The sequence below is a fragment of the Macrotis lagotis genome, chromosome X, assembly GCF_037893015.1.
Source record: "Macrotis lagotis isolate mMagLag1 chromosome X, bilby.v1.9.chrom.fasta, whole genome shotgun sequence".
In the NCBI taxonomy this organism is placed as follows: domain Eukaryota; kingdom Metazoa; phylum Chordata; class Mammalia; order Peramelemorphia; family Peramelidae; genus Macrotis; species Macrotis lagotis.
In genome coordinates this window covers 504,341,326-504,358,223 of record NC_133666.1, presented here as the reverse complement: position 1 = coordinate 504,358,223, position 16,898 = coordinate 504,341,326, and the positions used below count along the sequence as shown (strand labels likewise).

Here is a 16,898-nt window from a genome sequence, read left to right as displayed (position 1 = left end):
AAGGACATGATGGGGGGAGGGAGATGGTACTTTGCATTAGGGGCATGATGATGATGGCAGAATCAAATCCAAGGAGTGCAGCTGGCAGGAAAGAGAATTGGCTGTGCTTCTGAAACCTCTTTAAATGGGACCTTGGGGAGGACATTTTTTTCCATGGTTTTTTGTTTCGTTTTTGTTGTTGTTGTTGTTGTTGTTGTTGTTGTTGTTGTTGTTGTTGTTGTTGTTGTTGTTCTGTCTCTCAATCAGAGGGGCACAGTCTACTGAGGGTACTGATGAGGTGTGAGGTCCAGAGCCAATGCAGTGTCTATTAGAATGAGTTTCTTGGTGATAAGTTTTTCCTGGAGGGGCAGAGAGGCAGGGAGGGGAAGGATCATGCTTCAGGCAATGATATGCATTCTTGGACACTCTGTAAATAAAAATTGGCTCCCTTTTTGCTTTGAGAAAAAAATTTTCCTCTGTAGGTAAAAGGTACAGGATGTAGAAATGGGTGGTTGGCACACAGAACTGTGAGGGAAGGATTCATGTGTAATTCTACAGCAGCTGAATGGTAATTAATAATCATAATGACAACCACTGACAATTATTTAGTACTTTGATTTCTAAAATGTTTTACATATATTAACTCAACTGAGCCTCAAAAGGATTCTGCAAGGTGGGTATTGCAGGCTTTTAGACCCCATTTTGTGGAAGAGTAAAGTGAGTACTGTGGAGATTTAAGTGACTTGCCAAAAGTCACTAGTATTTAATTATTTATTAGGTGTCTGAAATGAGATGTGAATATAGGTCTTTCTGACTCCAGATCTAGTGTATTATCTACTATATTTCCTTATTATCAACTACCAAGTGCGATAGAACCTCAAGCCCCTGACTTGGAATGGCAAGTTGTTCTTTTGTACCATTTAGAATATTTCTGGAGAGGAAACCATTCAAATTAATAGCCTGCATGAAGATACTAAGAATTAGAAACAAAGGGTTGGTCAAGATGGAATTAAAATTAATAAACTTTCCTAGGACTATAAGATGGTTAATTCCAGTTCCATTCATTTTATCTAATGAATTCAGTTGAATGAGACCTTAAGGGTCACTTAGTTCAACCTCCTACCCATGTAGGTATCCCTTGTAGACTGGATTTAAGATGCAGATAGATGTCAGAATTCATCTGTCAGAAAAATGAATTAAATTTTCTAGCTGCCAAAAGCATTTTGATTTGATGTCCCTATTGTAAATAATAGTAAAAATATCAAGCAAACGTGAATGTCTGATTGAAAATAAAATCACAACCTGTACAGTAGAAGGACTGTGTTGTGACTGTATAAAAATTTTGTGTATAAAATTTGTTCATATTTCTCCTTCTAGAGGACTTAATACCTATCGTTGCTGCTCTGGAATACAATCAATGGTTCACAAAGCTATCCTCTAAAGATCTAAAATTGGTAAGTGATTTTTTTTAAAAAAGAAAATCTCAGTGTCAGTTTTGCCTTACTTGTTCAGATTGTCAAAAAAGGTGATTTTCTTTACCCCTCACTACAAGAAACTTGCATCTGTTACCCTTTCTAGAAATGACTTGCCAAGCATTCTGCAAAGCCTGTAATGTGAGATGGCTTCAGAAAAGTGCTTTAGCTTAGGATTTTTAGCTGCTTCAGGCAATTTTAGATTAGACAGGAAGCTACATCCAGTTGGCAAAAACTATAAGGGTTACGTTTGTGCAGCTGGTACAGAAAAAAACAGATTTTACATTCCTATCATAGCTTCCTTTTTTTTTTTTTGAATAGGCCCTTTTGCATATGTTGAAGTTGATCTGGTTCAATAATAATAATTAACATTAGTTTTTCAGCCGAGGCTTATATTGTGTGTGTGTGTGTGTGTGTGTGTGTGTGTGTGTGTGTGTGTAAGTGCAAACACACAGTATTATATTTAACCAATGTAAATGCTGTGAACTCCACAATAAAATAAAATGAGGTCAAAATACTTGAATTATTTTAGGTAGTGGTAGTGAAATGTATATTTATCCATAATCCATAATAGCCAATAACTACCCCAGCCCCCACTTTGATGGCCCCCGTAAGTGTCTTTAGCTCCCAGAAGATATAAAATAAGGGGACTTTGGAATTAAGAGAAAGATATGATAGTGAAATTTGGCCATTTGTAATTGATGATATTGTTGCTGTCACTGAGTGCAGGTGATGAATATTTGGGTTTGTTTGAAGATTTTATGACTTTTACCAGGAAGCCGGCATAGGACATCACTCTGGTTTCTAATGAATTCATGCCCCTTGCTAAAAGTAGGACTGGTACAAGAACTGTGTTTTTGAATCTTGAGTGGAAATGGATATGCAACTTGCTTGTGAGGACTGGAGGCAGTGAAGAATCATAGGAATAGAATTGGAAGTCATGACTCAGAAAACCCAAGCTAAATTAGGAGCAAAAGTCAGGAAATGAGTACAGTAATGGGTGGATGTTCAGCCCATGGAGTCTGAGGAACCAGAAAACTCAGGTATTACAGAATTAGGAGATGCAGAGAATCAGATAACAGGTAGAGACAATCAACATGACAATAAAAAAGGCAACAGAGATAAAAGGTTTTTTGAAACTGAGGAAAGAAACTCTTAAGACAAATCATCTTTGCATAGTTTGGTTTGGGAAAGGAGGTTTGCCTAGCATATGGTCAGTGTGGAGCCTGCAGGTGGCAACAGATGCATCCCATTAGTGAAGTCTGGAATGGGGAAAATGGGATTGGCAGGAAGGAAAGATTGGATACTAATCCAAGGATAGTGTCTCCTTGGTCTATTGCTTTCTGCTACCTAAATTTTTCTTTAACAGTTAAGTTTCAAGAAGGGTTCTGTTGGGCCCATCTAAATTCCAAGCTTTGGAGTTGGACCCAGATTTTTTTTATCTAACCGTGATTGTATCAACACATCCAGAAATAGCACATTATTCTCTTTCCATTATTACCCAGGGGATAGCTAGGTGTGGCAGTGAATGGAGAACTGACCTTAGGGTTAGGAGGACCTGAGTTCATATCTCCCCCTCAGACAATTGATACTTACTTGCTGTGTGACCTTGGAAAAGTCACTTAATCTGATTGCTTTTCAAACCACCCCCCCAAGAAAAAAAGAAAGAAGAAAAAACAAATCACCCACTGAAACAGCCCTTTCATTTCTATTCCTAGATACTAAAGGCAAAAAGACAGTCAATAAAGATTTATTAAGTTCCACTGTGGATAGAACCCTGACCCTGGAGTCTGGAGGACTCAAGTTCAAATCCAGTCTCAGACACTTGACATTTATTAGCTTTGACAAATCACTTAACCTGACTGCATCATATCCAGGGCCATCTCCAGTTGACCTAATTCATATCTGACCACTGGACCCAGATGGCTCCAGAGGAGAACATGAGGGGTGACTTAGCACATCCATTCCCCCCCCCTTAAACCCAGTTCATGTACTTGTCATGATGTCATGGTCTTCTTCAATAATGCAGGACAAACAGCAAAAATGAAATACCTTTTATGTTCCAGCACTGTGATAAGCTCTGTATTAGGTGGTAGAAAACCTGAATTTTCAGCTGACATCGCCACCATTTGACTTTGTCAGTGTCACTTAAATTCTTATCTTTGAAGTCATACCTATTCTACCTCTCTTAGGTTGTTATGAAGATAAAAGTGAATTAATGTATTTGAAACCACTTGGTGAAAAATAAATACACTGATAAGGGGAAGGTGTTTATAATTAAAGGATCTTAGATGCCAGCTAGACCAGCTCCTTCTTTCTCCCCCCCAACCTCAAGTTTACAAATGAGGAAAGTGAGGCCCAGGGGTTGAGGCTTGCTCAAGTTTCACTCCAAAAGTAAGTCACAGCTGGGATTCAAGCCTGGACCCTCACAGTTGGCACTCTTTCTATGGTACCACACTGTTTCTTATTATAAATTATGTGAAAATATGATTATTTTTATATCAGCAAAATACGAGAACAAACACATGCCTTCATTATTCAAGTATTATTAATTCATGGAGTAGCACTAAATTATCTGAGATTTAAAATATTAGATATAGTGTTATAGGATTTAGAGACTGAAAGAAACATAAAGATTATTTTGATCAGTTCTTCAATCTGTGACTCAAGTCAGTGAAGTTCCAGAAAGGTATATTAGCTTATGACAAAGGTTACAGAAAAACTGAAACTCAATTTTCAGTATTGCTTTAAAGTTGAGAAGGAACTTATTTCCTATTTGAGTCTTATCCATATTTTTTAATTCATATCACAACTAAAAGAGGATGAATGAATGCTGGAAAAATTGACTTAAAATCATCATAAAGCATTCAAGATCATATTGTTTCCTTGATAATTTTAGCATAGGAGTCTTCATTGGTCTAAAGAAAATTGCATTATCCTGGAGAGTCCATCTAATTTGAAGGGAAACCAGCTTTACAGTTCATACTATTAGGAAAAATGATAAAATTCATTTCTGGTAGGGTTGTGAAAAAACCTCTTTAGCTTATTAGAGAAATTTTAAGTTGTGGGAATCTTTTGGAGAATAATCTGTTAGTACACTGCAAATGTAAGAAATAAAACCCATTTGAAGCATATATTCTGTTATCCTAACAGTGTATTCAAGAGCAAAAGGTATTTAGAGCAACAGTAATAATTTTGAAAATCTCTATTCAACCACATTAGGAAGTCCTTATTAATGGAAGGTGTGTTGAATTTGGAATCAGGTGAACTGAGTTCATGTCTCACTCCAAAACTTATTATTTTTGCTCCCTGTAAATATCTGAACTTTGTTTTTCTCCTGTATAAATTGTTACGAGAAAAATTGCTTTATTTAAAGGTGAATCAAATGGTTTCTGCCTAAATTTCTCAGAACCTCAACCTTAGTCATTAATTTACTTTAATCTTCCCTTGACCTCTGCTTTCAGATCATTATGCATCTATTTCTACCTCCATGTTTTTTTTGATTTATGCTTTGCTCTCCCTATGCCCTTATTTGTCTAGGTTCCTAGCTGATCTTTTTTCTTCCAGTTTCTTTCTGTTCCAATCTCTCTGAGATATATCTGCTAGGATAATCTACTTCCCCCATATTTCCACTACTATTGAATCACATGTGTATTTCAAATATGTAAGTGACTCCTTTTCCCCTCTTATATCACTCTTATAACTCATATCTACTACCTTATTAGCTTCACTGCTTGCTAATATACTTACACTCTAACGGTGCTTAGTATTACTTCTGAGACTTTATCCTTTCCATGTTCACTCAGAATGTCCATCTGTCTTGGACCACATTCACTACTTTTTTTTTTAAGTTTTTGCAAGGCAAATGGGGTTAAGTGGCTTGCCCAAGGCCACACAGCTAGGTAATTATTAAGTGTCTTAGGTTGGATATGAACTCAGGTACTCCTGACTCCAGGGCTGGTGCTTTATCCACTGTGCCACTTAGCTGCCCCTATCACATTCACTACTTAAAAAAAACCCCCAAAATTGATCAAAACTGACCCTTATTCAAAAATTCTTCCTCAAATTATATTCCTAACACTTTACATTTATCTTTATTGTTTATATGGGATTTTTAATGGGTTTCTAATTTCTCTTGTAATATACATATTGGTTAATGTATTTGACCTTAATGTATACCTTTATAACCTATCTCTTGATCTGTTGTATCATCTTCCTTGTCTCCAATTCTCATATTTTCTCTAATCCATATTTTATCAAATTGTTAAATTTTCTTATTGCAAAGTTCTAACTTTTACTCTCATTTAAAAATTTGTTGATGGTTCTCTTCTTGCCTGTAGGATAAAATGCAAATTTCTTAACTTATTCTGGCTCCAAGTTACCTATTCTGCTTATATGCCTTCTTCTACTGTATATTCTAGCCAAGGCTTTTTTGTTTTAGATACTTTATAAATTTTGTTGAATTCAACTTGATTTCCATGTAAAATGGTTGCCCTTTTTATTTCTTTTGTTTCACCAAACACAGTAACTGGAATTTAGCATACTCTTGCCATATTCTACCTCATATTATTATCAGTTGTGTAAATACCCAGTTTTTTAAAAATACTGAATCCCTTGATGGTACAAGCCATATCTGAATCATTTTCTTATCAGTCACTGTGCCTTATACATACTTGGCATTTAATAAATTTTGTTGAACAAATAACTCTATAATAATTTACCATATTATGCTGCTTGAACACTAAAGTCTTAAAAAGAAGTTGGCTCAACTTTGTTCAATAGTTTCTTTAATCTCTTATATTTTGGAGTTTTGTTTTACCCGTGAAATAAATATATGCTTCTGGATCCCTGTTTGTTTCAGGTTCTTCTTGAGAGTATCCCAGATTTCATAGTTATATATTTGGTTTTAGAAGTTAGATTAATTCCTGTCAGGTCCTTCTGAGTTAACAATTTTTATTATGACAATATAGAAGAACAGTTTCTTTCACAAAAGGGGGTGACAATTTGAGAATCAACATAATGTAATTTGCATTTTCAAGCTCAAATATAATGAATTTCTATGATCTGTTTCTTTTGTGACTGGATAACTGTGAATTGCAGTTTAATTCATAGGATAGAATTATGATTTATTGGGATGGAATAAGACAGCATATAGGAATGGTCAGGCACTATTCTTTTTTTTAGAAAGATTTCATTTATTTTGAATTTTACAATTTTCTCCCATTTTTGCTTCCCTCCCCCACCCCCATGTTCTTCTTGAATGTATACTTCTAAGCTACTTTTTCAGAGAGATATGTCTCTACCCTTGATATTAGGTTGAGTTTTTTCAAGTTTTAGGCATTGTTCCAGTGATTAATAATCCTGTGGTCAATGTGATCATACAAGGCAATGAACCATAACGTTTTGGAACTGGTGTTCCAAATAAAGCCACATTAATTATCATATTGAGTAAGGTGTACAGAGATTCATTCATTCATTCATTTATTTTTGTTTAGCCCTAAATATTCCACTTTAAAACATTTACATAGATACTGAGGAAGCAAGTACGGTGTAATGGATAAAAGACTGACCCTAAAGTGGAGACTATCTCAGCTGAAGTTTTTTCTCTGACTCTGTTACATTTAATCTCTCAGTACCCTGGATTGGAATATGTCAAACTTCCAGCCCACATAACTTTGGAGTGGAATTGTAACCAGATTAATGTGGAATTGGGAAATATTTAGCAAAATAAATAAGCATATATTACAACATCGATAATAATTGATTTGTGGTTTTTTTAGTTAATATTTGGCTGGCAGGGTTCCATTTTTATTTGAGTTTGCCACCATAACCCTAGAGAACTGTGAAATACTGACATTTTGTCAATCTTTATCAGTAGAGGGAGATTGTATAGAGCTCTCTAAACTATTAAAAGTATCAGTCTAGATTTTTCTCCCCCTCCCAGTAAAATAGTCATAGACACTTAATTGTTATGGCAGCTCTTCTTTAAAAAAATAATTTGTGGAATAAAATAAGATTTCTATAATGTAGTCTGTTAAAAAAAGATTGCTCATGAAACTGCAAACTACTAAACTCAACTTGTTATTCCTTTCAAATATACAAAGTATCATAGACCTTTCTCCTTCCCTACCCTTATGCTTCCTCTCCCCCCAGCCCCCTTAGTTGCAATTGTTATCTTATTTTCCTTCTTTCCTGTCTGCATTTTAAATTCGTTTGTGTGTGTGTGTGTGTGTGTGTGTGTGTGTGTGTGTGTGTGTGCATGCGCGCGCGCGCACTCTTAAAGATCCATATTCTCTGTGGTACATTTCAACTTTTAAAATATACTCCTGTTTGTGTGTGTGTGTGTGTGTGTGTGTGTGTGTGTGTGTGTGTGTGTGTGTATGTGTGTGTGTACACATACACACAGATACAGACATATATATTTTTATTTAATTTTTAAAACATTATTGTCACTTCCAAGTGATACCCCAACCAATAGAAGACTCCCTTGTAACAACAGTAACAACAGCAAAATACAGTTAAGTAAAACAATTAAGTATATTGGCCATTCCTAATAAACATTTGACTGGCAGAGATCCAGTTTTATTTGATTTTACCAGACTTTCTGTTTGCAAAAATACACTATCACTTTTTTGTTCCCCATCCTCTTGGTTTGCATCCCTATCTTTTGATTCTTTGAAATCAATATTGGATATAGCCTTGATTTGAACTATGATGTTTTTTAGTCTTGTTTTTCCTTTACATGATTATAGTTGGTATGATTTGTTCTCCTGATTCTATTTGCTTCATTTTGGATCAGTTCATACAGGTCTTTCAAAATTATTCTTATAATGCAATAATAATATATTATTGTAATATAATTTGTTTTGCCATTCCTCAGTTCCTTGGTATCCACAAGAAGTGTTGTCTCTAAGTATATATATTTAGAGGCGTCCAGAGGGGTTGATAAAGTTTTAAGCTATTAAAGCTTAAAGCTCCACTAAGACTTTTGGGATATCATTAAACATGCATGTATGTTTACATGTAAACACATACAAATGTGTGGGTAGATACACACATGTACATACATATACTTATCCCATACCCAGGGGCATAATGGAACCCATGAATATTTTCAGTATGAGAATTTCCCATTTTTAAAATCAGCAGTTGCTACATGTCAGGGCTTTGTTTGCTTTATTGACTTAAGACAATGATGGAGAAACTGTTTAATAATGCACAGAGCCTGACAGGTATTATGTAAACACCTTTTTTTCTTTACCCCTTTCCTTTCTCAGACTACTGTTATTAAACATTTATCAGCACATTCTTCTCTATTCTTATACCTATATCTGTACCCTATACCTGTACCTTATCAAGTTTTTTTCTTTGACCTCCTTATGATATATGCCTTATAGCAATATCCTTTGGTCAAAGGATATATATTGTTCAATGATATTTCTGATATAGTTTCAACTTGTTTTTTCAGAATTGTCCATTCAAATTTACAGCTCCACCATCTGAATGCTTATTTTCCCACAATTCCTCTAATATTTGCCTTATTTTGGATTTTGTCATTTTTCTCAATTTAAACATGAATTGAATCTTGAGATTTTTAATTTGCATTTCTCTTTTTTGCATAGAATATTCAACAGTAAACTCAGCTTACTAATCACTGTGATAGAATTCCATGTCCCTTATTTTAATCTGTGCATTAATTTTTTGACACTGACTAATAATATCTGACTTTTATGTAGTACTTTAAGATTTTCAAAAGACTGGCATATTTTGCAATGCAGCATTTTATCTAGCATTATGGAATAGTCACAGAATGTTTCTGTTACAGTCCACTGATGTCTGCGAACAAATCTTGAGAGTGGTGAGTAGGTCCAATCGATTGGAAGAATTGGTTTTAGAAAATGCCGGGCTTAGAACGTAAGTACTTATCTGAATACTTCTTTTTTTTTAAAATGTCCCTCAATCCCCACTTATTTATACCTTCAGGAAATGCAAACCTGTGAGGGAGATGTGTTTTTTCCTAGGAGTAAGCCAGTCATATTCTTTCTTTCAATGTCATGAAAGTCTTTATTTTTTTAAACACTTAAAATCATCCAACACTTTGTATTTGATGTCCCCTGATACTTTGGGTTCACTTGCTATATTATTCATCCTCATTTTCTCTGTTCTGTTAATAAGTCTTTACTGGTCTTCTCCTTTGGTACATCAACACTCAGATACTCTTCATTTCATGATTAGTATTCATTTAAATGGACTTTATCCAGGTCATGATATTTAAAAAGGTTGAATTCATTGGAACAAAGAACTATAATACCACAAAGTGGGAGAAGGAGAGAGTTTCTTAATCAAAACATTTAATGCTTTATTTGAAGCTAAACATAACTAAAATAATGATCTTGATTTTATGATAAATTATGGTGCTGGTAAAAGCTACAATTTTAGCCTTTAGATTCAACAATTAAAGCAATCAGCTTTGCATTCATTAGGAGTTCGTGGAATGAGAAATCAAATATGGTGAACAACCTACTAGTAATTTTCAGAAAAACCAGGTTTAGTATTGGAATAAAGAAACACACAGGCACCAAATAAAATCAATAAACAGAAATAACCTAAGGAGATAATCATATTGGTTATTTAATTTAAGGATAAGACCAGAAACTTTAAAGAAAGAAATACTTTTCTTAGTTTACACACTGTATCATTTCTTTTTTTGAACTCATACATTTTTCATCAGCAGAATTGCCTTTTCTTAAAATGGCTTTCTGGTTAATTCTAAGGAATCCTTTTCTGGTCACAGAAAAGTTTATGAAGCCTCCCAGTGAGGAAATTTATATGATATGCCAAGTGTTCCCTAAGATGTGGTAAGGCTAACATTAAGATTATGAACTCCCTAAATAGATTCCACTCTGCTTCAGTTACTGTATTAATGCCTTAAAATTCTGTATTAATATTTAATCCATACTTGTTTTATTCACTTTCAGAGATTTTGCACAAAAACTGGCCAATGCCCTAGCCCATAATCCCAACTCAGGACTTCACACAATTAACCTTGCTAGCAATCCACTTGAGGATAGAGGTATTGTAATATTTCAGTTTTTCATTGTTACCAGAAATTTAAGAGGATTAGTGAGTTTTCACTGAATTTTTGCCTGAATAATGGATTTTCACATGCTAAATTGTCCTTATATCATGAATATAATTGTTATTGGCTTTTTTTAAATAACTCATTAGTTTTCTTCTTGTCTTTATCCTGTAATTAAAATGGTATTGACTATGATTGTCAATTTCATGATTCTTTTATAAACCTGACAATTTAAAGTGTTTTCAGACTGAAGGGGGAAAACGTATTTTTAAAAAAACAATCAATTTTTAGAAATGAGGAAGGGGGAATATTTTAGCATTCTGATATTTTGATATTTTCCTCTTCCTTCTACCTATCATGATTAAGCAAATATTAATAATTAATAGGAATTAGTAATTTTAATTTTGTATTTTTTGTGGTATTATAACTATTTGACATTCCCCTTATTCCATATTCCCTGCATTTTCTATCCTATTCTTTTAAAATAATATTTATGATATTTTTTCCACATATTCCCTGAGAATTCCTTTTTTCAGTAAATGCTTCCTTATAGCACAGAAAAAACAGCTAAGCAAAAGCAGTAAACAGAACAAACATTTTTAATATTTGCCAGTAGATTCTGCTCTTTGTATTCTTTGTCCCCACCTCTTTATGAAGAGGAAGGAAGTCTGTTTTATCGTTTAATCTGGGACCAGAAGCATATTACTGTTATTTACATTGTTATTGTTATTGTTGTTCAGTTATATCTGACTCTTCATGACCATGTGGATTCTAGCACTCCAAATTGTCCATAGGGTTTTCTTCACAAGATCTTGGAATAGTTTGCCATTTCCTTCTCCATTGGTTTAAAGCAAATGAAGGCTAAATGACTTGCCCAACATCACACAGCTCAGAATCATCTGAGGACAAATTTGAACTCAGATCTTCTGGACTTCAAGCCCAATGCTCCTTCCACTGAACCTCTGATACATACATACATACATACATACATACATACATATATATATATATATATATATATATATATATATATATTTGGTTTTGCTTTCATTATTCTTTATTGATTTCTATAGTTCTTCATCTGTTTATTACAAGCATATTAATCCTTTGCTCAATGCATTAATATTCTATTATATTCTCATACTGCAATCTCATGAGGATTTTTCTACTTGAAAAGTGCTCACTTTCCTTCTTGATCTTTTGCTACCACAAAGACTGTTGTTTTGGAGACAGTAGTATCTGTAGGATCTCTTTTTCTGTCATTAACTTCTTGGGGTATATGCCTACTGGTGAGATCATTTAATCAGATAATATAAAATAGTTGAGAGTCTTTTCTCCAGTTAATTCCGACTGTTTTCCAGAGATGTTGGTGCTCTGATGTCTTCCTATAAAACACCCAAAATTAATCAGTTCTGTTCTTTATCAGCTTTGTCTGATTAGTGGATATAAAGTAAAACCTCAGGGTAGTTTTAATTTGTATTTCTCTTCTTATTCATGAATTGATATGCTTTATTATTGATATATGTATGTATATATATATATATTGTGTGTGTGTGTGTGTGTGTGTGTGTGTGTGTGTGTGTATGTGTGTGTGTGATTGGGGTTTTTTGTTTTTGTTTTTTTGCAAGGCAATGGGGTTAAGTGACTTGCTCAAGGTCATACTGCTAGGTAATTATTAAGTATCCAAGGCCGGATTTGAACTCAAGTCCTCCTGACTTCAGGGCCAGTGCTCTATCTACTGTGCCACCTTAGCTGTTCCTTTGTAGTTTCTGATCAGTGTCTGGCACATAGTAGACCCTTAATAGAATGTTTGTTATTGATTGATCATTTGTACTTCTTGTAAAAATTGTTTGTTCAAATCTTTTGATTACTTAACTTATAAGAATCCACTCATTCCTCCACCCCCCTTTTAAGTTATATTTCTTCTTTGAAACCTTCCTTGATACCACTTCCAACCCAGTGCTCCTACCCTCCAATCTAGGCAGGTGTATAGAGTGGTATGTCTGTATTCAAGAATGCGTGAGTTCAAATATAACCTCAGTTATTAGCTTTGGGCAGAGTGTCTGTGTGTGACTAGTGTGATTTGGGCAGATCTTAGCAACTCTGCCTCTGTTTCCTTAATTGCCAAGTAGAGATAATCATAGCACCAACTTTACAGAATTGTGCAGATCAAATAAAATGACATTTGTAAAGTAATTTAATTGTTAAATTATATGGTATAGGTGTTCCCTTTCCTTATCTCAGAACTCTATTAACATTCATTGTAGTTATTTTCAGTTTGGCACATGGCATTGCCAAATTGGATCTTATGTTCTCTGAGGGTGAAAAAAAAGATGACTTTTATACTTCAGGCACTTAATAACCCATACCCCTCAAATAGGGGAACCTGCCAGAGCTTGTATTATCATCACCATGCTATGGCAAAGTATTAGTCATACTTGAGTGATGTTATTTTGTTTATACTATTCATGTATTGGGGTGTCTAGGTGGTGTAGTGGATAAAGCACCGGCCCTGGAGTCGGGAGTACCTGGGTTCAAATCCGGTCTCAGACACTTAATAATTACCTAGCTGTGTGGCCTTGGGCAAGCCACTTAACCCCGTTTGCCTTGCAAAAAAAAACCCAACCCTATACTATTCATGTATTTAATAATCTCCTTTTAGGAAAACTAAATCATTAGATCATTCATAAACTAAGAAATTCAGTATAGTGTAAAACTTGAATTAAGATTTCAGCTACAGAAAAAGATATTTGAAATGTTTAGACTTTTTAATCACTTTCATTAACCTCCTCTGTTTCTTCTGAAAGTAATAAAAAAAAATAGTCGCACAGTGTTTTTGTTACTGTATATTATTCCTTAGTCTGAAAAATTAGACCAGTTGATTTGATCTCTATCTTTAACATTATAGAAGTATGTGTTATCTCCTAAATTTGACGAAGCACATGCAATACAGTAGGAAGGCAGCACATTTTTTGTTTGTTCAAGCCAGGTGGATATTTGTTCACCCTCCACACACTCACAGGAGGGAGACATTGACTATCTTGTCCTGTTGCTTTTTTTACTAGAGTCAATAGCATATGTTGTATCATCTGATAAGAGTCATGGTTACTCCATAATTGGTCCATATAGTCTGAGAAGCTACCACAATCTTCTGAAAATCAACTGCATTGATTTACAAGTTTTTTCCCATTATTTGTTTCACACTTTTCCATCCTCCAACTCCCTAACTTTGGTATTATTGAATGTTTATTTTCTTTACTTTTTGAGTATTTCTTTTACTGTTTCACAGTGAACTAATTGTGAGGTTTGATTTCATCAAATAATATGAATCTCATTAGTGTATAGACAAAATGCATCACCTTTATAGAATTTACAGGTCTTCAGACTTAGACCATTTCATTCTTGATTTCCTTGGAAATTCTAAATTGTGTGTATTTTTCTATTCTTTTCTGATCTTTTTGTAATTGAACTGTTGGAGACTTTGCCCATTAATTTCAGTATACAAAATAATTTATTTCCTTAGAAGCTCCTGTTTTTAAAAAAATAAAAATTCACCTGAAGGATTCCAGAATTTCTATCTACATTTCCCTTGAAAAAATGAGAGATCTTATTTTTATAAAAATGAAAGATAAATGATTTTTGAAATGGGAAAAATAATAGGGAATAAGAGAGGTTGCAGGTATGTGAAAAGGCAAATTTTCCTCTTTTCCCCCACTCCCACAAAAAATATAATGGAGAGAGTGGAATTTTCAAATGATAGGCTAACAAATGATTGAATGATCTTGACTTCATTTCCAGCAGCACACACAAAATATTATTAAAAGGGATGGTTAATGAATATCTAGAAAAGGAAGTGATGATAACAAAAAACTAGCCTGGTTTCTACAAGAATTGGTCACACTCAGCTTCATTTCCTTTTTTGATAAAATTATGAGACTGATAATTTACATTCTGTCTTCTGTCTCTGTATTTTACAATTTGTTCCACATGTTTTATATGAGGCCTTTTCTGATTCCCAACAATGGACCCTTTGAAATTTTATTTATTTTGTATTTATTTAGTGTTTATGATCTAGATAGCTGGTTAGTAAAATCTCTCTGCATTCTTCCTTCCCTCCCTCTCTTCCCCTTTCCCAACCCTTCCCTCTCCCACTCCCTTTTCTTTTCCTTTTCCCCCCTCCTTTCTCCCTCCCCATCCCCACGCTTTGTTTATATCTCTAAATGTCTTGGTGTGTGCAGGTGTGGGTGTGAGTGGGAATATGTATTAACTTTGGTATCAGATGATTATCTGATATGGTTTATGGATTACTTGTGGGATTGAATACAAACAGTTTATTTTTAATCAGTAGTATTGGATTATTACTTTTATTTCATAATACTAATAAAATTTTCAGATGGTTATATCATTATTATAAGAAAAACAGGTATTGGCATATGTAGTTAGACAAAATACCTTGCTTTTCTTTAGATTTTAGTTCACAACATATTTAAGTAGTAAGCTATATATTATATTTATGATAAAGACAGAACAGTATCTCAAAGGAATATTGGTTACTTTTGTAATTTAAGAATGCGTACACCAGCAATGTTAGTATATTATGCCCTATTATAGCTATTCAGATGCAGGCTTTTTTTCCAAAATGAAAATATTTTTAATTCATTTCTCATAATAAAAAAATGTTTCCTTGAATATAGTAATTCAGTAATGGAATAGTATGTGAATTAGTTTACATCTAAACTGAATCTTTAGAAATCATTGTAGTGAAATTGGAAAGCTTTAAAATCACAGAGATGGTATTTAAATCTATACAGTTTCTCAAAATTAGAGGGAAATTTTTTTCTCTTTCATCTTATAATTGGATTTTTTCTCAATATTTTTCTTAACTTGATGGTAGTCTTTTGCTGCTTAACTACATATTTTGATTCCTCACTAACAAGGGCTTATTTTGTTTCTACTTTGCTGATTATTAAAAAAAATCTTTATATGCTAGAATTGTAAATGATAATATCATAGGTATTTCAAGTATCAAAGTTGTTTATGGGTTAATTCTACAATGTCAAATTTAATTTCCTCCTAAATGTGAGTTAATAGAATCAGATGGCACACTGCAATGCTAAACATTTTTTTTACAATTATTCCTCAGTTTGGTAAAATTATTTAAAAGAAGGTGAAGCTGTAATTGAGTCTTTCCTCCTCCTCCTCTCCTTTCCCCCTCTACCTATACCATAAAAGCTACCATACTTCCATTACATGATTAATAATCAATCTAAGTCTCTAGTTTTTTTTTACATTTCTTCATTTCAAGAAACATTCTTTAAAATTGTGTTTTCATTTTTTAATTTTAAAACAAGATTGTATGATGCCAGTAGAAATGGAGTAAAAACCCTAAGCATCTTCTGATAAATTTTCTATGTGAACTCTTTTTAATTTTATTCGACTACTTGTGCATGCAACTTCCACAATAATTATAATCATAACAATAATGCCTAGAATTTTTATAATGCTTTAAAGTTTCCAAAACACTATATCTGTTATCTCCAAAACACTGTTATCTCATTTGATCGATGCATTTATTAGAATTTAGCGATCCCCAGACAGAAAACACTTTTATTTTCAGGGAGTGTTACCACCATCAACTTCAAATTGTTTATGCTAATCAACTAGACTATTAAAATTTGCCTCTTGTTCTGTCAGTAACTGAAAGGTTGCCTCTCTTTGCTGTACATTTATAAAACTTAAAGCTTCTCTTACCACCACACCCTACTCTATCATTGAACCATTTTTCAAAGTAAGTAATCTTATTTCCTTTTCTTATTGTAGAGTTCATTTAAAAATTATATTTGTTGTCTGTTGTTTGTGAATTCTCAAACTTCTTTTCTGTATGTTTTGCTCATCTTTCTTTTATTGATAGGTAGATTAACCCCAGGAAAGCAAATTATGTAAAGCAATTATAGAAAGAATGGCAGAGAACTTCAAGGAAACTTTCTTTTGTAGCATTTGCTACAAATTTGTTGTTACTTGACACAGAGGACAGAGCACCAAGTCTAGAGAAAGGAAGACTTCCTGAGACCAAATCTGTTTAGTAGCTTTTTTGCATCTTGACAAAACAGACAGACACGCACACACACACACACACACACACACACACACACACACACACAGACACAGACAAAATTCAAAGAAAAAATAAGAAAAAGGTCTTGAAGCTTGAATAAGTATAAAGCTTCCATTCTATTGGAGGAGACACCATGAAAGTAACTATGTGCATATAAGATATAGAATGTAAATGGAAAGTAATTTCAGAGGGAATGTGATAGAAGAAGGGGCAAGGAAGGTCTCCTGCAGAAGGTGACTAGAAAAGCTAAAGG

General features: G+C 33.7%; 1 long non-coding RNA gene across 1 annotated transcript; it reads left to right on the top strand.

The window, feature by feature from the left end:
* Positions 1-1,358: 1,358 nt before the first annotated feature.
* LOC141501293 (uncharacterized) lies at positions 1,359-11,545 on the top strand. The gene is made up of 3 exons (XR_012472200.1): positions 1,359-1,433; positions 9,277-9,365; positions 10,430-11,545. It is a non-coding gene; the product is annotated as an uncharacterized LOC141501293 (long non-coding RNA).
* Positions 11,546-16,898: the final 5,353 nt, after the last annotated feature.